Here is a 24574-nt window from a genome sequence, read left to right as displayed (position 1 = left end):
ATCCTTGCATCCCTGGGATGAATCCCACTTGGTCATGGTGGATGATCTTTTTAATATATTGCTGGATGCGGTTTGCTAATATTTTGTTGAGAATTTTAGCGTCTATGTTCATCAGCGTATTGGCCTGAAGTTTTCTTTCTTCGTTGTGTCTTTATCTGGTTTTGGGATTAGGATGATGTTGGCTTCATAAAAAGATTTTGGGAGCCTTCCATCAGTTTCGATTTTTTCGAATAGTCTGTGAAGGATAGGGGTTAGTTCTTCCTTAAATGCTTTGTAGAAATCTCCTGTGAAACCATCTGGTCCAGGGCTTTTGTGTGATGAGAGTTTCTTGATGACTGCTTCAATTTCCTTTGCTGACACTGGTCTGTTCAGGTTTTCTGCTTCTTCTTCAGTCAGTTTTGGAAGATTACATTTTTCTAGAAATGTGTCCATTTCATCTAGGTTTTCAAATTTCTTAGCATACAGGTCTTCATAGTAATTTCTTACGATCCTTTGTATTTCTGTGGTATCAGTTGTAATCTCTCCACTTTCATTTCTAATTCTGTTTATTTGGATCCTCTCTCTTTTCTTCTTGATGAGCCTACTTAAAGGCTTGTCGATTTTGTTTATCTTTTCAAAGAACCAGCTCCTGGATTCATTGATCCTTACAATTGTGCTTTTAGTCTCTATGTCATTTAGTTCTTCTCTGATCTTGGTTATTTCCTTCCTTCTGCTTGCTCTGGGCTGTCTTTGTTGTTGTTCCTCTAGTTCTTGTAGGCATAGGGTTAGGTTGTTTGTTTGAACTGTTTCTAACTTCTTAAGGTACGCCTGTATTGCTATGAACTTCCCTCTCAGGACTGCCTTTGCTGTGTCCCATAGGTTTTGGGTTGTTGTGAGTTCGTTTTCATTTGTTTCCAGGAAGTTTTTGATTTCTTCCCTAATCTCGTTCTTGACCCATTCATTGTTTAATAGCATGCTATTCAGTCTCCATGATTTTGAGTGTTTTGGGTTTTTACCCTTGGGGTTGGTTTCTAGTTTCAGACCCTTGTGGTCAGAGAAGATGCTTGATATGATTTCAATTTTCTTGAATTTGTTGAGGCTTGCTTTGTGTCCTATCACGTGGTCTATCTTTGAAAAAGTTCCATGGACACTTGAAAAGAATGTGTATTTTGCTTCTTTGGGATGAAAAGCTCTGTATATATCAGTTAAGTCCATTTCCTCTAGGGTATTGTTAAGTGACACAATATCTTTGTTGATGTTTTGTTTGGAAGACCTGTCCATTTTTGATAGTGGGGTGTTAAAATCCCCTACTATAATTGTGTTGCTGTCAATATCTTTCTTGAAATCCTCCAAGATTTTCTTTATGTATTTGGGTGCTCCTATGTTGGGTGCATATATGTTTATAATATTTATGTCTTCTTGGTGGATTCTTCCTTTGAGTATTATGAAGTGACCTTCTGGGTCTCTCTTTATGGCCCTTCTTTGGAAGTCTATTTTGTCTGATATGAGTATTGCTACCCCTGCTTTTTTTTCCTGTCCGTTTGCTTGGAAAATTTGTTTCCACCCCTTCACTTTCAGTCTGTGTAAGTCTTTTGTCCTGAGATGGGTTTCTTGTAGGCAGCATATGTGTGGGTCATGTTTTCTTATCCATTCAGCTGTTCTATGTCTTTTCATTGGAGCATTTAATCCATTTACGTTTAAGGTTATTATCGATAGGTAGTTATTCATTGCCATTATTTCCTACCTGTGTTCCTCTGTCTTTCTCTTTTCCTTCCTTTCCTTAAAGCAGTCCCTTTAGCATCTCTTGCAGAGCTGGTTTGGTGGAGCTGTATTCTTTTAGACTTCTTTTGTCTGGGAAACTCTTTATTTGGTCTTCTATCTTGATTGAGAGCCTTGCTGGGTAAAGTAGTCTTGGTTGCAGGCCTCTGGTTCTCCGTACTTGGAATATTTTTTGCCATTCTCTTCTGGCTTGGAGGGTTTCCATTGAGAAGTCAGTTGCTAACCTTATTGGGGCTCCCTTGTATGTTACTTCCTTTTTCTCCCTTGCTGCCTTTAAGATCCTCTCTTTGTCTTGGAAATTTGCCATTTTAATTATAATGTGTCTTGCAGTGGGTCTCTTTGGGTTCCTCTTGCTTGGGACTCTCTGTGATTCCTGGATTTGGGTGACTTTTTCTCTCCTCAGATTAGGGAAATTTTCCATCATTACTTTTTCAAACAGGTTTTCTATCCCTCGCTCTTCTTCTTCTCCTTCTGGTATTCCTATTATACGGATATTGTTACGTTTCATGTTGTCCTGCATTTCCCTTATTGCCTCTTCATTCTTTCTGAGCCTCTTTTCCATTTCTTGCTCCTTCTGGGTGTTTTTTTCTACTTTATCCTCCAGCTCGCTGATCCGATCCTCTGCTTCATCAAGTCTGCTTTTAATTCCTTCTACTGTGTTCTTCAATTCAGAAATTGTATTCTTCATTTCCTCTTGGCTCTTGTTGATATTTTCTATTTCCTTTTTCATGTTGATATAGTTTGCAGTGAGTTCATTGTAGTTTCCTTGTAGTTTCTGGTAGTTCTCTTTGAGCTCAGAGAGCTCAGTCAGCTTCCTGATGACCATTGCTTTGAACTCAGTATCTGATAGTTGACTTACCTCTTTTTCGGTTAGTATTCTTTCTGAGACTTCCTCCTTTCCTTTCATTTGGGAATTGTTTCTTTGTCTTCCCATTGTTTGTGAGGCTCTTCTTGTTGGCCTCTGCTTCTTAAATTGCTTTGTTCTGACTCCCTGGGTTTATGATATGAACTTCTATGATAGAATGCCAATGGGATTCGGTGGTGCTGTCTCCTTACTCTCCTGTGCTCACTGGTCTTGAGCTGACGTTTATGTGTTTAACACGGTCTAACTCTAGTCTTTTCAGCACTCCAGGTTTTGTTGTCTCACCGTCAGATCTTTCAATGTCCTCTATCTTTGGTCTCTGATCTTCGTATATGCTGGAATACTGTTGGCTGTTTGCTCTGCTCCTCAGATCAGCTAGGTATTTCCCTGGCGTTGAGGGGAAGTGGATTCCGCTCCCACCTATGTTGCTGCCATCTTCCTCCCCCCTAGAATACTAAGTCTTAATCAACTCTTCTGAACATATTATACAAAGACTTCTAATACCAAGTTTTATCATAACACAGCTATGCCTGCCCCTTTCTGTATCATCTATAGCTACATGGCACAACTACAGAGCTGAGCAGTCACAACAGAGACTATTTGGCTACAAAGCCTAAAATACCTACTAATGGGTCTATTCTCTCTGAAGGAAAAGTTTGCTGACCCCTGACCTATATTTAAGAGAGAAGGAGATAAACTCCTTGGAGTCCAGAGGAGGAAACTGCATTAATGCCCTCCTAGGCCAGCAGTGAGTCCCACAGGAGCAGTACACCTGTCTAGCCAAGGGAAGCAGCCAAGTGGCCTCCCAGTAAAGACATGCAAAGACACTGCTTTGTTAGGTAAAAACAACCTATGGACTTTGATGAGCTTCTCTGACTCTCATCAGAAACACCCTGGGGGACCGAATGTCCTTTCTCCAATCCAGATCATGGGAAGAGGATAAAGACCTGTTCTACTTCTGGGGGAAGAGGGCAAAAGGGAAAGGAGGGGAAGATTCTCCTTATGCTACTTTACCTCCCAACTGAGATAATGCAAACCAGCCCACAGATTAAATAAGCATGTGATTCCATGACAGCAAGTAAAGATGGAAATTTTCACCCAGGGGCTTTCAAATCCAAGTTTTAAGCAGATTTTCAACAGACTGCCACAGAAACTTGGCTTATGTGAGAACAGTTTCTTCTCTAAAATCACAGAGTGAAAGCAGCATTTGAAGCTCCCGACTGTAAATTCCATTTTTCTGCTCCATTCAATGGCAATTCCAGGCCTGCTCCTTCACCTCACGCTGATAGATTTTTATTATAAAGACGTCTTGAGAGCAGACACTAATTTCACAAATCCTCATCTACATTAAGTCCTGAAAAACTGAGTCACATTTATTGATAGAGAAGACTAAATGCAATCCATTCCCCTCACCTCATACCTCTATTGAACAGCGACAGACCCAGAAGCAGCAGCACCAGCTCTTTCCCAGACAAAAGTCACCTAACTCAGTTTACCAGGTAAATGGCTTAATAAAAGTGTGTCCCAATTTGCAGGTGTGGCTTATAAAATAAACTCTATAGATTGAATAATATACCCAAAGCTGACAAGAGTACACTCCTCTGAGGAAGAGCAGGGGGTATGAAACATTTTGTTTTTACTATAATACTCTACAGTCTTTTGAATTCTATCTCAAGGACATAAATTTTGTTTACAAATGAATAGTTTTCTCTAGAAAACCTTTCCTGAATCCCCAAATCAGGGTTTAGCAAACTACAACCTCTGGTCATTTCTGCCCCCCTGCCTATTTTGGTCAAGTTCACATCAGCAGTCTACTCCCAAGTTCAACTTTCTCACTACGGTCCATCACTGTCCCTCAGAGGACATCTCAAAGTACAGTTATACGTTTGGGTGATTTCTCAATGTCTGGCACATCCCACTAGAGGCATAAACCATCCTGCTATCTTCACCAATGTATCCCCATGCCTGGACAGTCCTAGCATGTATGAGGTGCTGTGTAAGTACTTGCTAAATGACAACTAATTAGACATAAAGACCACTGATAAAAAACTTTCAATCTAAGACTGGGGCCACTGACCTGCCTTCATGGCAGATAAATAACAATGACTCTCGTGACAATAAATTAATAGTACAAGGCCATGCTTTTCCCTGGGCTAATAGTTCAGTACTCATATTTCTAGTGATAAAGATTTCAGCCCATATGCCCATCATTTATCTCTAAAACTCCAAAGCTGAGAAGTTTTCTCTGCATTTAGCCATATATTATCTATAAATGGCCAAACAAGCCAATTCAAACACAAACTCTAGAGATGTACCTCAGGGTACATTTACTAAGCATGTGCTACATGTCAGGCAGCACACTCAAACACACAGTGAGGTGGCTGAGACCATAGACTATGATAATAACCATGACCATTTAATGAGAGATAGCCAGGAAAGGTGTTTACATCCTGGTAAAATACTCTGGAAATAGCAAGGTAGGAAAAGGATTATTTTGTCCAACTGCATTCTGGAGCCCATGATCTTAATCAGTATACTGTCAAGTTATTATTTGTCATCAGTGAGATCCTCCCTTTGAAATATATATCACAGTTCCCAGCCCAAAGAGACATTCCATAAATGCTTTCATTATTATAACTATTCCATTAACATAATCATCTCAATATTCAAGCAAAGAATACATTTGATCTTCCACAAATTTAACAAGCATGTACAAATATATTTCACAATCCTTCATACTGAAATATAAATCTAAGCTAGTCTGATTTTGCTTTTCTGCCACCATCACCTCTAAAACCCACAAGTGTAGAGGGATGAATGTACCAGTACTGCACTTCCAATTAATATACTTAAGTCAGAAACCAAAAGCAAGAATAAATGAATAAGTAAAAAATAAATTGCTTAAACAACAGAAGTACTTTTTCTCACAATTTTGGAAGCTGGAAGTTTGTAGTCAAGGTATCTGCAGGGTTGGTTTCTTCTGAGACTTCTCTATTTGGCTCATAGATGGCTGTGGTCTTCCTGTGTCTTCACATAAATAAAATGTTTTTAAGGTTATTCAAAAGGACATGATTATGTTTTTATGGCTGTTTCACAGGCTGAGTCAGGTAAAATTTCTCTATTTCCATGCTGAATGAAGTACTTACAAGCAAAATGTAGCCATTAATTATTTCTTACACCAATATTCATAACACTGTAGTACACTGCAATCGGTGCCTGTATTAAAGTATTTACACAGAGGTCATACCTTTAAACACAGAAAAAGCAAGTGAAGTCTGCACATTTTCAAGAACCAAGTTCTAAACCAACATCCATATTGTTACTATTCCTTGACTCCTTCATTCTGTATTTGAGTTCCTCATATCCTATAAACTGGAAAATTATGTTAAGTCCCCAAGTCCACATAAAATTAAACAAATGTCCCATAATGAAAGGCCAGGAAAATATGTATTTGTAGTAAATACCAACTAAAAACCAACACTTCCTATTAGTGTCAAGTTTTCCTGGCAAAAGTGAAGATAAAACTTCATTAGGCAAATAACATAAAATAACATTCCATGGACAGTTGCTGACTGGGCTGGCTAGGAAGGGCCCTCAGAGGAACATGAATAACTGTGGATATCATTCAGTACACTTCCCTTACTTGAAGGGTGGAATCCTCCAACTCCTTCAAGTATTTTAATATTTTTATAATTTTTCTTACTTTGCGTATTTTGTCTGGAGGTTATCATTGTGTTATCTGTTAGTCCATTATAAGCTACTCCATTACTGGAGTAAATGTCCATTTTATAACCATACAGTCAGAAAAGGACAAGTTTCCAGATGTGGTCTAAGCAACACTGGACGGAGCAGAAACATCACGTCTCCACCTGGACACCTTCTACATATTACCTAATCCTGACACAGCAACAGCTTCCTCCTGCACCTCCATAGACCTGCATCGTCTAATCAAGACACCACAATGCTCAGGGTATTATTAAAAATTCTTTGGTGCCACAATAGGAAGGGATTTCTCTTTCTTTTGCCCATTCTTGACCATGACCACTACCATTACAAAGGTGACTGTCCAGAGCCTGTAGAACTCTGAGCAAATTTCAAGAATTCCAGGCCACACGAAGTAAACTATGAAATTGCTTATAAGCAAACTGCCTATATACTCAGTAATTTGCTCCTCAACATAAATGGTGCAGTGGTATTTACCCACAAAAGTCGGTAAGTCAGGGGTGTCAAACTCATTTTCACCGGAGGCCACATCAGCTTTGCAGTTGCCTTCAAAAGGCCAAATGTAATTTTAGGTCTGTATAAATGTAACTACCCTTAACAGTTAAGTGAGAACTTGGTGCTGCCGCCCCGTAGAAACAAGGTGCTGTGCCAGATAAAACGAGGTGGAGGGCCTTGTGTTTGCCAAGTCATCTGTGCTCTAAGTCATCTGAGATATGCTAACTACCTGCTCACTTATTTCTTATCCCTTTGAATTAGGGTTCAATCTTTGGGCCTACACTAGTATTTCTTAGCCTACTCCCTGACAAGTTCATGCTAGTAAACTTGATAGAATATAGTAGCAGAAAAACATTATTGTTCATATCTACCTTGCTCAGGAATCTCCCGGAACTCAGTCCGGACAATACCTGTCCCCCAATTCAAACCATGTTTTTGAGAGTATGTACATGAGTATACATACCATACTAACCTAACTTCCTCTTCCTCTTGACTCCTGATTTTACCACTTTATAGCTGTGTATTCAACCTCTATGGTCCTCAACCGTTAAATAGGAATGATAAAACACGGTTATCATGACAATAAAATGATTTACTACATGTAAGTGCCTGTCATGTAGTAAGAGCTCAGAAAATACTAGCTATTATCATTTATTATTAATTGTGATTTTTACAATATGCTTCCAACACCATTCGGAAGATCCAACACAGCAACGTGAGACAGCCAATGACATTAGACTGCAGGGAGAAATCTTCACAGCACACCAGTAATCGTGCAAAAGAAGTAGGAATTGTGACAGAAGTATCATCCCTAAAATCTTATATCAAACTCTTGGCTGAGGCTTTGAACTAGTTCTAAACATTTTAGACCTCTTGCCTGCCTTGTAAGCCCAACAACTGTGAAAGAAGCATATGAAACTCGGGCAACTAAACAGTGGGAAAGAGTATATTTACATTGTGTGTATCAGTCATAGCACAAGTAGCTATGCTCCGTGAAGAGTGATTCATGGGTGACACATTCAGACTCACATTGCAAACTCTGTCTCTTGGGCAGCAGCTCTAGGTTTTCTATTGGAGTTTTAGACACCACTGTGGTCTGCTCTCAAGAGAAAAGCTGGAAATAAAAGCTAGACACTTAGAATCTGCCTATCCCTTCCAATTTTGACGCCTTTCCAGGATCTCCCTGCTTTTTTTCACTCTCCAGAAGTTCAAGTAATTGGTTTGTGTATTTTGTGTCTATTGAATAGTCACTAGCTATGGAAAGTTCAATCTGTTAAAAGCTTACATGGCCATCCTGGAAATGGAGCCTATCTGACACATATCCCAGAGGGATTCAAGCAGACATGTTCTTTTCTATCCCAAACAGCCAGAGGACTCATTAACAAAGACAGAACTTTGAGAGTTCATGTTGAGGCAGGATAGTAAGAAGCTAGTAATATTCCTTTGCAAGTGGAATAGGGAAACTGAATAGCTGATTCTAACTGGCCTCACCTGCCTCCTTCTTGCTTGCAGGACCACTCTCTTAAGCATTAAGCCCTCAAGACAATGAAGTTCTGATCAGCATCAAATAATCTTAGGAACAAAGCCTCAGTCCCTTGACCCCAACACAGAGTTTCAGTCAAACTAGAGACAACATCCAGGCCTCAGTTGTGTTTTGGCTCCAGACCAAGAAAAGCCAAATTACCGAACCAACCACACCCTTATGAAATCAGAGAGACACCATGGCTGGCATCAGGACCAGATGCACTGATCAACTACCCACTACCCTAGTGCTGACCAATCAGTAGAGACCACAAAACTGACCATATGTGTTAATTTTGATGAATCAGCATATTAAAGGACACACCTGGAAAGCTGATGAATATTCTATTGAGATCCTCTCCTGAGAGTTCCCTTAAAATTCCTGCCTTTAGAAAACAGATAAAAACCCTTAAGACAAAGGACCCAGCACACATGTGCTCTCTTTCTAGAGTATGCCTGCTCCTTCTTTCCTCAGGCATGTATCTTTGCTATCTTTCTCCTAAGCTCTAAAGGTCCCCATGAGACTATAACCAGGGAAGCAGCAGGGAGCAACAGTTTATCCTGGGCTAATCCCCTGAACCTGTCTCCAAGGGCCCTTCTTTTGCTTCTGTAACTTGTTTTCTGAGTCCACACAGCCCAAATGGCTCACTTCTTCTGCCTCGGTAACTTTCCTTCTAAAAGGCCAAAGTGGCTCACTGAACAGCCCACTTCATTCTTCTCTTCAAGTGTACTTTTTCTAAATAAACTTCCTCTTGCATTAGAGTTCTTGGCTCAGAATTCTTTTGTTGCCAAACTCAAGAACCAACATTCTTGAACTAGGGTTGACATCGCTGTTAACAATATCATTATCTGAGAAAAGAGTTAATACCTTAAGACAAAAAGTCATTTCCAAAAATAACTCTGGAGACATGGGCAAAGACTGGTCAAGGAGTAAGTACAGTAATTTGTTCTGAGATGCTCATACTAGTTGGCAGCTTGAGAGATTTGAGCACATTTGGAAAGTAATGTAATACATAGAGGCTCAGTAAAGGAAAGGTCTTCATCCAAATAGGTAGGAAAATGGGCCTCCAAGGCAGAAATTTAGCAGGGGGAAAAAAAAAAACAGCTGATAATGTAACTTACTCAAGAGGTTGTCAAGGGGTATATGCACATCTGAACCAAAGACAGCCAATCAGAACCAGAGATAGCAAAGACAATTGGCATGCTTCACAAAGAAGGTCTCCAAGGCTTTGTCTGGTCTCACCAAAATAATGTCATGATTGATTATTGATGTCTTCCAAAGGAAGCAAAAGGGGAAGCATAGTCCCATGTATACACAAACCAGAATCAAGAATAAGGTTATAAGCCCTAGCCAGGTGCCTCAGCTGGTTGGAGTGTTGTCCCATACACCAAAACGTTACAGGTTCAATTCCTGCTCAGGGCACATACCTAGGTTGTAGGTTCAATCCCCAGTCAGGGCACATACAGGAAGCAACTGATCAATGTTTCTCACATCAATGTTTCCCTCTCTCTGTCCCTCTCTCTCTCCTCCCACTCCTTCCTCTCTCTCTAAAATCAATAAACATGTCCTCTGGTGAGGATTAAAAAAAAGAAAAGAATAAGGTTATGAAACTTGAGAAGAATAAGGACAGATTCATCATCATCATTATTAATAACAGTGAGTATCTTCAATATGCCCAGATGATGTCTAGAGTAATTAAAAAATACGTGAAATTAAAAAGGGATATCAGACAGGCTAAAATAAAAAAAAAAAGTGCCTTGAATCTTAATAAGCCCACAGTACCTGAACTGCTTCTAATTAGATTCAGGAATATGACTCCTTTGGAAACCAACCAAGAGAAGACACTTATTCAGAAGATTTCAATGAAAAACTAATAACCACTTGGTTCTACTTTATCATGCACAGACCTCAATGGTAGATTTTTAAAAACTAAAGTACAGTCTGTCTCAAAGAAATTACTCTCGTGAGTCCTTCAGAACGTAGGACATTTTTTTTTTTTTTATTGTTATGCAATTACAGTTGTATGCCTTTTCTCCCCATCCCTCTACCCCACCCCAGGTGAACCCACCTCCCTCCCCCCTCTCCACCCTCCCCCTTGGTTTTGTCCATGTGTCCTTTATAGTAGTTCCTGTAATACCCTCAACCCACTGTCCCCGCCCCCACCCCCCACCCCCGCCCTGGCTATTGTTAGATTGTTCTTAATCATTTTAATCAATAAGGTGTAAGGGCAATTTACTGACTTACATAAATGAACAAAATACTGGCTATTCAAAATGAATGAAGTCTGTCACTGAAATCATTAAGCTTTTCTGTAACCATACTACTAAATTAACAAAGAAAAAGCAACCGAAATCTGCCATTCATCTTGATGTTCAAGTTCCAATTAAGCAACCACTGATCTGGACAATGGTGACTCAGGTTTTTAGAAGCTATTTGGCCTCATGTCTGTCTTATTCCGAGACACATGACCTGCCCAAGGTAAATGTAATTACAGAAGGGGATCATCTCTGCCTCTGATTTCTGGTTCATGTAGCTTTTGCCTATGCCAGATTGTGACTTGCTAAGGAGGATAATTAAGCAGGGTAATTAAGAGTGTAAGTTCCACAACTGAATGAGTACCACAAAAGTGAGATGGGATTATATGGGGTACTGGTAACTTTCTATTTTGGTCCTAGGGAGTGATGTCCACTTTATAACTACATGTTAAATATATATATATATAAAATGTATGGAATTCTTTTCAGTGTTGTATATTTCACAATTTTAAAAAACTTTAAATAAAAGTGTAAGCTTTCAAGGCCCATAGCTCTGAATTCAAATCTAAACTCTATCATTTACAATTTGGGTGAATTTAGGCAAACTACTTAACTTCTCTAAGGTTCAGTTTCCTCTTTTGTAACATGAGGATAATGGTAGATAATGATAATAATAGTACAGACTGCATGGGATTGCTGTCAGTGTCAAGGAGGAAATGCACTCACAGTGCTTAATCTAGCACTTAGTGGGCCTGTTTGGGTGGGGCTATCCAGCAAAGGCTCAGACACTGCGCCCTGCATCATCCCCCAGCTGGTACACATCAACCCATTTCCAGCTTGTAGCTACACTTGACTTTCCACCTCGTAGCCGACAATGTGCCCCTGATCAAACTGCTGTGGGGCAGCACACAGCTAAATGTAAACACAGTCCTGCTCTCTGGGCTAGGGCTCCACAGACCAGGCCATGCCCTCACAGCCAAGGGATGGGCAGGCTTGGTCCATACAGAAAGTCAGCAAGTGAACACTTGAACACAATTTTGAATCACTGGCCATCAGTCTAATTCCAATAGGAAACCAATAAGGGGGAGTACAACTCCAACCCTTTACAGCTAGTAGACAGATGTTTAAGGAGTCAGGTAGCACAGGAGAAATCATGTAGACTTTGCATGCTGTCTGACAGAGGGTTCGACTCCTAGCTGTGCTGCTGGCCCCCAACATGGCTTCAGTAGACACTGTGAGTGACTACCCAGTATATTTTCTAAACTGTTCTGATGTCTCAGCCAATGACAGGAATTCCACCTCTTTGACAAGGGCTGGTTCAGCAACAAGCATGTGACCTAATAGGCCCCAACAAGAAGTTAGAGGATGCCTGATGGGAGGTTTAGAGGAAGAACTTCCTCCTCCCTAGGAGAATAACAAAACGAGATGATCTCTATTCTTCCTTCAGATATTATCTTGGGTCTAGAAATGCTAAAGTTATATGGCTTTCAAAGTAAAAGCAAAAACAGTGCCAAAACTTTCAAAGAAGAGAGAAGCAAAAATGTTAGAATCTCAGTAACACATGAGTTACTGCATCACCCAACCTCAGGTATATCCTACCTCTGGAGTCCCTGAGATAGGTATATATGCAATAATGAATTCTTTTATTTCTTAGGCTAGTTTGCCTCAGGGATTTTTACTTGTACCATAATTGTTCTAACTAAAAATGACTTCAGACTCTATGGATTTCAGTTTCCTTAACTAAAAATTGAGTTAGTAATACTTAGCTTGCACGTTGTGAAAGGTTTAGCAAAACTTTTTTGAAAAATTATCTAAAGCAGCCCATGCTAGTATGGCTCAGTTAGTTGGAGAATCGTCCCCTAATAGAAAGACAGCAGGTTCAATTCCTGGCCAGGACCATACCTAGGTTTCTGATTCAGTCCTCAGTCTGTGTGCCTATGGGTGGCAACAAATTAATGCTTCTCTCTCATATTAAAGTTTCTGTCACAACAACAACAAAAAGTCCTTGGGTGAAGATACAAAAAGAAAATTATCTGAAGCAATTAGGACAATGCCTGGTACCTATTAAGTATCTAATAAATGGTCCCCACTTTTTTAAAACACTCTTAAAATGAGTTCTCATAAAAATAGTAAAATATTTTTCTTTACTCAAAAATTCATAAAACAGACCCTCGTGGTTTTTTTCCTAAGGCACAGCTAAAATGGGCCCTAAAGATCACTACCCTCAGGGGTTTTCAAAAATTAATGTTAAATTATTTTTGTTAGAATTGTGGAGTCTTGGATTTTAACCACAGACTACCTCCAAGAGACACATCAATCTGCATTTTTAACGAGCATCCCAGGTGATCCTAATGTAAGAGGTCTTAGAATCCCACTTGGATCTTTTCCACTTGACTCTCCAAACAGTCTCCTTACTCTGGCTTCACTGCCTCCACTTTCATGGCTACAGTTGGACCACTCTTCACCCAAGAGCCAAAGTGATCTTTTGAAAACTGAAATTTAATCACATGGCCTCTTGGCCCAAACTTCCATTGGTGAAACTCAATTAAAATGCTTCACTGAGCAACATGACATAAAATAACCTTCAGTCCCCCCCTCAACCCCAATTATTTATCATACCCCACCATAAGACCCCACCATACATCCCTCAGGTTATAAGAATTCAACTTAATGAGAAATATCTTTTAATAAACCTTATTTGACTTACATGGCATTTATTTGCATTTACAAGGATCATTTTCAATACCTCATGCCTCATAGGCAGCTGAAAACTAGGAAACAACATATCATGCAAGCATTCTTATATCTGCATATCTGATGAAAGTAGGCTCCTCGTGGTTTGCTAGTTCATAGTACCGATTATAGAGTATCACTTTCACTGTTTTCATTCATTTTTTTTCTGTATGCTTTATGGAGTTTGCAGTAAAGTTTCAATTACATAAACACTGAATATCAGTGAATACTTGGCAAGTAGACTATTAAGTGCATTATATGTATATCTAAAAAAAGCTGAAGGAACATAGGTAACAGACCTGTTATAGGGCAAATGATGAAAGAAAACTATCCTATGTCATGTCAAGATAACTGACTTTAACTCCTGAAGAAATTGTATCCATTTTGACAAGGCTTTAGTGTTGTTTATCATAAGTTGGTATTACTTTTGGAGTTCAGTCATGAATTCAAAACTTTCCTGTTGAAATTAACAGTAACTGGATTTTTGATTCACAAGAATTTAAAATTTGTCTTAGGATATTTTCAGGAACAAATTTCTTCCTAAGACAGAGAAAGGAGATAATGTTTGTTTATAGCAGATGAAAAAAATGTATAATTCTTTATAGAATCAGGTCAATGCAATCTGAAACAATGAGAGCTTATTTCCCATCTAATAAACAGGAAAACTTTTTTAAAAATTATATTTGATATTGCTGAAGGTACTAGAAAACATATTCACATACAATGCATGTTGATTTTCTTATCTTTGAAAGGAGGCTAGTGTTTTGAGAGAAATAAAAGAGTTAATTCACACAAAGAGCTTAAAATAGGATATGGAACATAATATACATAAAAAATACATCAATAAATAGTAGCCACTATTATTGTTATTATTAATCATCATGGGTAGGAGTATAAATTTGTATAGCATTTTCTGGAGACCAATCTGACCAAACATCTCAACATATATTTAATAAACAGAAATTTATGTTCAAGAATATTCATAATATATTAAATCAGTGGAACATCAAAAATAATGCAAATGCCTACTAACAAGCAAATGAAAAAATAATGACATCTGTGGGGATGCAGCTTTCTTTTCCTCCATATTCTTTGGTGTCAGAAGTAATATTTGCAAAATTTTAATGCATAGGCTAGTACTCTTGATTTGATGTCAAAAGGCAGGGAAATAAATTATCTAATTAGTATGATTCTAATTCTGTCTGAAAGATATATATATGTGTATATATGTGTGTATATATATGTATATATATATATATATATACACATATATATATATACAATGCACATGTGTGCAGAATAATGAAAGGCCTACACTACTATCCACAGTGGCTTTCTCTAGAGCACAGGGTATCTTTATGGTCTTTTGATATTTTTCTGTAGTTTCACAGTTTTTTACAGTAAGTGCAAGCTAAATTTTCTTATTCAGAAATAAAATCAGAAAAGACATTACATTACCTGATTAAACCAGATATTTAAAATGTCTGATACTCATAGGTTTTCTCCAAGACTATGCCTTTACATCAGTCATTTTGTCAGCAACTTGATACCTTGGAAATATTATTTGTCAAAAAAGGTTTTTAGCCCTGGCTGGTGTGGCCCAGTGGATTGAGTTCCAGCCTGAGAACCAAAGAGTCACTGGTTCAATTCCCAGTCAGGGCACATGCGAGGTCCCCAGCACAGGCATGAGAGAGGCAATCACACATTGATTTTTCTTTCTTTCTTTCTCCCTCCCTTTCCCTCTCTAAAAATAAATAAATAAAATATTTTTTTAAAAAAGGTTTTTAAAAATATTCTCAAATTCCAAGCAGACTGAGGTTTCATTATAAAACCAAGTGCTACCTGTCAGGTTAGACAACATCCTATTTTGAGATGGCTAATAAAAACTTGAACAGACTAGAGACAGAAATGCCAGAATTGTTGGGCAAAGAGGATAAAAATATCCAGATAATGACAAAAATGAATTTTTAAAAAATCAAAAAGTTTTCCCTGAAATAGTTTTCACATCCAAATGAATATTTTAGAGAAGATCAGAGTTTTGACTTTGCTCTTCCCCTCAAATAGGTTATATTATTGAGTTTTTCATTCCTTCATTTCATACCACAAAATAAATAAAACATTAATAGCCACCAACTTTTTTGGCACCGGAGAACAGTTTCGTGGAAGATCATTTTTCCAGGGGCAGGATGGGTGGGGAAAGACAGGAGGAGGAACTCAGGGCACGGGAGGGGGATGGAAGACAGGAGGAAGAGCTCCGGTGGTACTTCAAGCAGTGTCCACAGATGGGGGACAGGAAGGAGGAGGTTGGGGACCCCTGGGGTTAGAGTATCCTTCTGATGCACAAAGGTTGTGAGTTGGATCCCTGGTCAGAGCACATACAAGAATCAACCAATGAATGCATAAATGAGTGGACAACAAATAGATGTTTCTGTCTCTCTCAAATCAATAAATTAAAAAAGATTTTTTTAAAAAACCAAATATTAAACCATCAACGCCTAACTTCTCCCCTACAATCTATTCCAAATCACATTGATTAAAGAGATCTTCGGGTAAAAGGGTGAAGTAATTGGCTTTCCTCGTGGGCTGGGGGGGAGGGGGGAGCAGGTGGAGAGGAGAAAATGGCTGGAAGCAATATCTGATCATTCTCTCAATTAAATTTTTATCAGTTATTCATAAGTACTTTTTTATTAAATGAGAAAAAAATTATTCTCTCAACTTTCAAGTTCTGATGATGTCATCCAGACACCCAAACTTTCTCCTGGATAACTGAAAGTTACTAATTATTCATCAAAAGCAGAAAACTCCTTGCCTTCAAATAATTGTAAGCTTCTGTTTACCAGCAACTGGATATATGCAGTATACAGAGCCTCCATGAGCAAGATGCTGGGGATTCAAAGGTGAAAAAGACTCAGCCACTGCAGGCAGAAGTAACACTGGAAAACACAGAAAACATCACAACAAGTACCTTTTGGGCTAAATCTCGAAGAAAACAAAAAAAAGAGTTGTTACGAAGAGACATCCACACAGCATACAGCAGAGGAAATGCACTGTGCAGAAGCACAAGGACATCCAAATACAGAATCTGAAGGAACCTCGGGTGGAAGGTGGAACAGAGATGTCGAGTCTGTGTAGGCAGTTAGACAGACATGAGCGGAGCAAGGATGGTGGGCCAGTTACAGAAGACCACCAGGACACAACATCTCCAGACACCTAGCAATGGGAAAAACTGGTAGAGCAAGTACTGGAGATAACTATTGGTAAGTGGGACCTCACCCCTAAGGCACCCTCCTTTTCTCCCCTGGCATGTAGCTCATATGGTAGACCCCCTACTCTTGGAGGAGAACAAGGGGCTGGGGAAAAGCCCCATTTCACTTCCCTACATGGACAGGAGCCAACCGGATAGGCCCAACAGGTCAGCTTGAAGAAGAAAGAGTTAACCCCCCTCCACAGGGTTAAAAAGGAGCCCTGGCTCACACCCCATGGCAGCTCTTTGAGCCAATGCTGGAAACTTTCTTTTGAGTACTTTTTCTTTGCTTGCTGAATAAACTTTCTCTCTCCAGTTCAAGTCTTGGCTCTGAATTATTTTCCTAAAATAACCAAGTACTGGTAAAATAACCAAGTACTTGCTAAAACCAAGTACTGAGGTCTACTTTCCACTGTTTACAAGCCCACGTGCATGAGGAGAAAAACAAATGAGGCCACAGTGGGCTAGAAAAGGAAATGGGAACCTTGTCCATACACAACGTGGCACCAAGATTACTCTCTAGGACACGCTGGTGATCAGAGAGAGTATCAGCAGAATGAATTCTTACTTTCCAAACTCGTGTGGTATTTAAGTTATTTAGCTTGCTATTTTAAGAAAGTAGACCATGTAATCCAACCTTCCAGGATGCCCATATGTAAAATGATTTGTTAACAAAGTGTTCAACTTATTAAACAAAAAGATGACATTTGTTATTGTTATCATACCTAAGAAAATAACTAGCACTAGTAATACCATGGCCATCACCACAATTTATTGGCCATTTATTATATGCCCAGCACAGTTTTTACCTCTATTAAGACTTTACTTGAATAACAATAAAAATTTTTTTAAAAAAAGGACTTTACAACCCCCTTACTGTGTTTTCTCAATTGACATTTGAGGAAAATAAAATTCTGAGAGTTTAATTTAGTTCCCTGATGAAGGGCCAGGATTGGAACTTAGGAGTCTGCTTTAAGAGCCTATGTTTTGTTTTTGTTTTATTATTTTTTTTCTTTTCTATTGATTAATTTCTATTCTGTCTCCAGCTTTATTGACAAATGAAATCATAAGATAAAACATACAATGTGATGATTTGTTAAACATACAAACTGTCAAATCAAGTAACACATCCATCTCCTCATATTTACCCATTTTTTGTATGAGAACATTTAAGTTCTACTCTCTTCAAAAAGTTGACTTATACAACACAGTGTTATTAAGTATTTTCACCACGTTATAAATAGGTCCTCAGACTGAAACTCTGTACCTTTTTTACCAACCTCTCCATAGTTTCTCCACCCCTAACCCCTGGGTTTATGTTTTTAACACACCAAACTGTACAACTGCTTCACAGTCCTAGCTGCAATATTTGTTACTAAAGCTGAATGAAAACAAAGTCTTTAAATCCCGATTTGATTCCATGTAACAGCCATACACAAACATAAAGGGTAAGAAAGAAAACACAGATTTCTCTTCCCAGTGACCATAAACAAGCTTCCATTGCCCATATGGATAAAAAAGGGGCCACATCCTAAACCTGACAGACTCAGGTGTAGCCTGCACATGGGCCCTACAAACTCAGAAACCTAAAATACCCACACAGGATGGTCTGAAAAAGAAAATTCCAAAGTAAAAGAGAGTGGGTCCTGAGGGCAGTCACATCCTATGCCTGTAACTTCCTTTCCTTGGCTAAGGGTCATCTTTACCCTAACTGAGCTTGTCTATAGTCTTTTTGTATCTAAGATAATGGACCTTTGAAATTTCAAGGTGATCTTTTCCAGGCCCCTCAGGGCACACCTGTGTCTCAGAGCAGAGACCACAGAACCCCTCATTGTTACCTTGTTCCCTGAATACCGTCTCTATGTGTTGTTCATCTATGTGCTGCAATGTTAATTACTTATCCTGTACCCACCAATGTAAAAGAAATGTGTCTCTGTTTTACATTTTATCCAATCTCAGAGACTTCCATGCTTTGCTTTCTCCCACCCTCTTCATTTACCACCAGTGGATTTCATGTAACCTCCTTATGTCTCCTCCTTTGATTCTAATGTATAAAATAAGCTGCGAAACTGCCATTATGCAGAGCATTTTCTCAATCCGTTGAGATTTTGCTTCCTGGAAACTGTTGTCAGTTTGGCTCAAATAAACTCATAAAAATCCTCTACAGGTATGGATGTTTGTTTCTTAGGTTGACACCCTCCCTTCAAAAAAAAAAAAAAAAGGCCTTGGCTTCTGTGTTGGGACTAAATCAGGGGGTGTCAAACTCATTTTCACCAGGGGTCGCATCAGCCTTGTAGTTGCCTTCAAAGGGCCGAATGTAATTTTAGGACTAATTAAATGTAATTACTCCTTAACCAGGGGCAAGGAGCTCGGCGCTGCAGCAGGGTAGACACGAGGTGCTGGGCCAGATAAAACAAGGTGGAGGGCCGCATTCGGCCCGCTGGCCTTGTGTTTGCCACCGGTGGACTAAATCATTTCCCAAATTGTTTACAGTCCTGAGATCCTATAACCCACTGATAAAAATGATTTACTATCTATCTGTGGGGTTCTTTAAAGAGTCAGGAAAAAGTTGAGCTTCTATCATTTATCTTCCTAAGAGAACCACAGAAATAAAGCTGAGAAAAACCAAACTGTTTCCAATCACCTGAAGCCATTTCAGCAATTTTTACTTGATCAACATGCTTATGAATGGTACTGAGACTATCACCAATGGGTGCCTTCCCCAGGTCCCTGTGTTCCATTACACTTCAAACTGTAGGGAGAAAGTTTCTAAAGAGAAAACACACATACTGACTTCACTAAGAGACCAAGTTTTGACAGTAATATCTTTTTAATGCAGATGGATAGCCCAAGGTCCATGGGAATATTAAGCCAAATGTTCAATATCTCTTTCCAGAATCGCATATGGTTCTTAATTAAGAAAAGCTTAAAAACCATGCAATGCCAGGTACAGACAAAAACCACTACATTTACATCAAAACCAAAGTATATCCAAAGACCCAAATACATTTATGTCACTGAATTAGAAGCTGTAAGTGCCCAGAAAGGGAGTCAGATGATAAAGGTTCAAGTTCCCACTCTGACCAAGGAAACACAACACCACTGGCCTCCCACATTCAACTTCTCTGCAATTCAGCTGCTTTACCATGTAAGAGATGATGTCAAAGATACCTAAGAATTCTAAAATTCCAGATTTCATCCACAGAATTAAGTTTTCTAAACAAAATTCAACACAGGAAGGATAGCCCTTCCAACCAATGGTGCTGGAGCAACTGACTACCCATAGTCAAGAAAATGAACCTCAACCTAATCTCACATCTCACATGAAAATGAACTCAAAGTGGATCATACATTTATATGTAAAACTGTAACAACTTTTACAAGATAGCATAGGAGAAAATCTTGTGCATCTAGGGCTTCGTGAAGATTTCCTAGACATGACATACCATAAGAATGATCCACCAAAGAAAAAAAGATAAACTGTACTTCATCAAAATTTAAAACTTGCTCTGCGAAAGATTCTTTTAAAAGGATAAAAAGACAAGCTACACATTTAAACCCAAGCACACAGCAGACACACTGGAGCTCTGGACCATATGGCTTGGAAGGAGAATAGGAGAGCCATGAGAGGCATATTCTCTCATTATCTCTGTCTCTCTCTCTGTCTCTGTCTCCGTCTCTCAGCAATGCTGCTTGGGAGCAGAGAAAGCTGTCTTGGCCACGTGGTTTGAAAGGATGCAGAAAGACCCCCACCAGCCCACCATGAGGAAGTGCTATCCAGTGGTGGACTAAGAGCAGAAGCCTAGTTGAGCATGAATTACTGAGAGAAGCTGGGAATGCTGAACTGAGACCAGGTGAATGCTGAGCTATAGACTTCTATTTCATTTCCTGAGAGATGGTACCCCTGACAGGCCTGGTTTGGCAAGAGGAGGCAGGACTGTTTGATTATGGGTGTTTCCTTGTTTCTAAAGAGAGTGGGATTTAACAGCAGAATTCCAACATTATTCTAAACCTGTACAACTCACAAATAAATAGTTCCTTTCTTTTTCATTAGATTCTGGCATTAGGAGTCATGGTTTTTCAGCGGTGGGCAATAGAACCCAGAAGAATAGAACCCACCTAAGTTCTGTTTTACCTTAGGATACTGCTCAGTAATCAAGCACAACAAATAAAAACATGCAACTTGGATACATACTAAGGGCTTTATGTTGAGCAAAAAAAGCCATGTCAAAAGGTCAGATAATGTACAATTCCATTTATATAACATATGACAAATCACAGAGATGGGAAACAGATTAGTGGGTGCCAGAGGTCAGGGATGGTAGGGGGAGGGAGTGGGTGTGAGTATAAAGGAATAGAAAAATGGAGAGCTTTGTACTGACGGAATAATTCTGTGTCTTGATTGTGTTGGTGGTTACAAGAATCTACACATGTGACAAAAACATACACATACATTGTATCAGTATGAAATTCCCAGTTTTGGCAACATACTTCTGATTACATAAGATATAACAACTAGGAGACCTCTGTGTACTACCTTTGAAACACCAATTCAAAAGAACCTATGCACCCCAATGTTCATAGCAGCACAATATATAACAACCAAGTGCTGGAAGCAACCTAAGTACCCATCACTAAATGAATGGATCAAAAAACTATGGTACATTTACACAAAGGAATACTACACAGCAGAAAGAAAGAGCTTATACCCTTTGCGACAGCATGGATGGAACTGGAGAGCATTATGCTAAGTGAAATAAGCCAGGCAGTGAGGGACAAATACCATATGATCTCAACTTTAACTGGAACCTAATCAATAAAAGAAAAAAGCAAGCTAAATATAACCAGAGACATTGAAGTTAAGAACAATCTAACAATAGCCAGAGGGGGTCAGGGAGGGGACAGTGGGGAGAAGGGTTTTCAGGAACTACTATAAAGGACACATGGACAAAACCAAGGAGGAGGGTGGAAGCAAGGGAGGGCTGGACGAGGGCGGGGGGAGGGGGAGTGGTAGTCGGTAAACACAGACAATTGTGATTGAACAACAATAAAATATTTTTTTAAATAATTAAAAAATAAAAAAATAAATGCCTTTAAAAAGCTTTCTAGGAAACTTTTCAGTGCTGAGTAAGATTAATAAGGAAACTCCATCTTGCCAATTAGAATTGAGTCATCCTTGAATCTTGTCTATCCTTCTCATTCCTGATATTCAACCCACAGGAAATTCTGAGTCTCCTTTCAAAATGTTTCCAGAATCTGACCACTTCTTATCATGTGTACCCAACACTCTGGTCCAAGCCATCTTCATCTGTTCTCTGGATTACTGCTGATCTCCCTGCTTACAAACACAGCCTATTCTCACAGAAAAAGGACTGATTCTTTAGGTCTCCTTAAAAGCCAGGTCCAATCTTTTAATTACTTCATTTAGAGTGAAAACTAAAGTCCTTAAAATTCCCTACAGGTCTTACAAGATGAGTGACATCCTCTCCCCTGCCTACGGTAATAGGTTGAATGGTGGTCCCCACCTGTGACATCCATGTCAAAGAAACTCTTACTGGTACTATGAACCTATCTGGGGAAAAAAAATTGCAGATGTAATAAAATAAAGATCTGCAGATGAGATCATCCTGGATTATCCACATGGGCCCTAATTCTAATGACAAGTTTCTTATGCAAGAAAAAAGACAAGATGGTACACGGAGAAGAGGAAAAAGCCAGATGAAGATGGAGCCAGAGACTGAACTATGTAGATATAAGCCAAGGAACACATGGAGTCACCAGGAGCAGAAAGAGGAAAAAGGAGCCCCCTCTAGAGCCTTCTGAGAAAGGGCCAACACCTTGACTCAAGATTTCAGACAAGAGGAAAAATTCCTGCTGTGATAAGCCACCGAGTTTGTGATAATCCATAGCAGCTCTAGAGAAATAAAGCACTGCATATCCCAAGCTCCCTTCCCTCTCTCTACTCACCTCTCCCAGACACAATGGCTGTTTGTTACTTAAACATACCAGGCATATGCCCCCACCTCAGAGCCCCTCCTGCCTGGAATAATCTCCCCCAGGTTTCCCCATGGCTCCCTCCTACCCCCTTCAGATCTTTGCTCAAATCAATGACTACTTTTCTGATGCCTCTTATTTAAGGTGTAACCCCATTACCAAACCCCTGATCTCTCCCTCCTGCCTTATTCTAGCACACACTGTCATCTGTCTCTCTTTCCCCCGTAGAAAGGTGGCAAAGAGTTTTGTCTGTTTTGTCCTGTGCTATCCCTGGTCCCTAAAACTGTCCCTAAATGACAGTATTTGAATATTACCTGCTGAATGAATGGACAAAGGCAGAGAACTAATGATGATATATATGAGGCTTGGCCTATTACAGTACTTCCAAAACTTCAGGTTACCCACATACCAGCTTCCTTATTTTTTACTACAGCTCCTTACTAAAAATATGATTATCTACTTAAAATTTTTAGCCTACTACCTCTGTTTTATGTAATTATCTACTTTAACCTCATCCTAAGCAATAATATGTATGGAATTACAGGTTTAGAACGCTAGTTACAAGTTTTTTCTAACATACAATGCATACCTATTAACATTTAAAATGTTCAGCTGGGGAATCCCTAAAGTCAGTCGTGATGCCACCAACTGTCTGTGCAGCACCAGAGGCAAGGGTTGGCTTTCTTCTGCCCCTGCAGTTCACCACACCCAGTGTAATGGGGGTTGCAAGGAGGCAGGAGTCCTGGAAATAGGGATATTTGAAAGGAATCTCAGAAGTAACGATGGCCTCCAGGTAACATTGCTCTCCAACCCCAACTGGAAAGGCACTGATCCCCCTGATCCCCCTTCTTCACAGCCGCAAAGTAACAAACCATAATGACCCATGTCTATGTACAGCTCCACTCTGTCCACCAAGAACTCCTCACCTTCATTTTGACTCTCACATCTATTCTTCAAGACACACTAATTATCTCCATTTTATAAATGATGTGAACTGATTCCTCAGAGTCATTTGTGTGATTTTAGCCAAGGCTTTTTGAGCTCTGGGGTAACAAATAAGCCCAAACATGAAGTGGATCAACACAACAAAAGTGTCATTCATCCTGAAGTTACAATCCTGGGAGGGCAAACAGGTAAGGAGGGCAGGGCTCTGCAGGAGTTGCTCAGGGACGCAGGTTACACAGGCTCTGCCGTCTTTACCAGAAGTCTTCCAAATTACCTTGGTGATCACCATCTCTGTCAAGAGAAAGGCACAAGAGCATAAAGAAACCATATAGGAGTTCTTCATAAGCTAACCTGGGCTACTCAAAGTCACATGAGTGCGCCCAGCTACAGGGCAGGTAGGAAAATGCAGGACAGCCATGTGTCCATAGAAAAGGAGAAAAGGTTTCACATAACAGATAACAGCTGAGTGGTGAGTGTTTTCTCCATGTCAGGACTCTTCTGTGTGTTTTATTAATGCATGTTAGAAAAAAATATATATACACACACATATACATACATGCCTACATATATATGTATGCATATATATATCTCAATTACCTATCAAGCCCATAATTTCATGGGTATTATTGCTTAAGGTAAGGCTTAAATGAAGATTTAAATTTCTGAAAAATAGTGAGTACATTTTAAAAATATATTAAATCTGTAATACTGATATTTAAATATCACAAAACCTCAGAGGCAAGTCCACTGTTATTTTAAGCCAGATGAGGAAATCAATACATTAAGGGTCAAACTAATTGTCCAAGGCATAAAGCTATTAAGTGGCTCCCATGTCACTTAAAAGTGGAAGAGACTTGCAGCAGAAGCTGTCAGTGGTCCACTCACACCACCTCAGATCCTTGCCTATGTGCTCTCACTCCCAACAGCCAGCCCCTGTGGCTTTCTATGTGGGGTGTTGAAACCAACTTACCCTTGAGCAGGAAGAACCAGAAGTGCCTGGGAATTTACGTCCCAATGGGAGTGGTGATGGTATGTATATAAAT

General features: G+C 39.4%; 1 protein-coding gene and 1 pseudogene across 2 annotated transcripts in view; both read right to left on the bottom strand.

Moving 5' to 3' along the window:
* SUCLG2 (succinate-CoA ligase GDP-forming subunit beta) overlaps positions 1–24574 on the bottom strand; it is a 283719-nt gene that overhangs the window by 242637 nt on the left and 16508 nt on the right. The window lies entirely within an intron of this gene.
* The window catches only part of LOC112301051 (proteasome subunit alpha type-2 pseudogene), a 38286-nt pseudogene that overhangs the window by 9787 nt on the left and 3925 nt on the right, over positions 1–24574 (bottom strand).

The sequence above is a fragment of the Desmodus rotundus genome, chromosome 8 (assembly GCF_022682495.2).
Source record: "Desmodus rotundus isolate HL8 chromosome 8, HLdesRot8A.1, whole genome shotgun sequence".
Lineage (NCBI taxonomy): Eukaryota > Metazoa > Chordata > Mammalia > Chiroptera > Phyllostomidae > Desmodus > Desmodus rotundus.
Note: the sequence above shows the minus strand (reverse complement) of the source record. Positions and strands in the feature narration are given on the sequence as shown.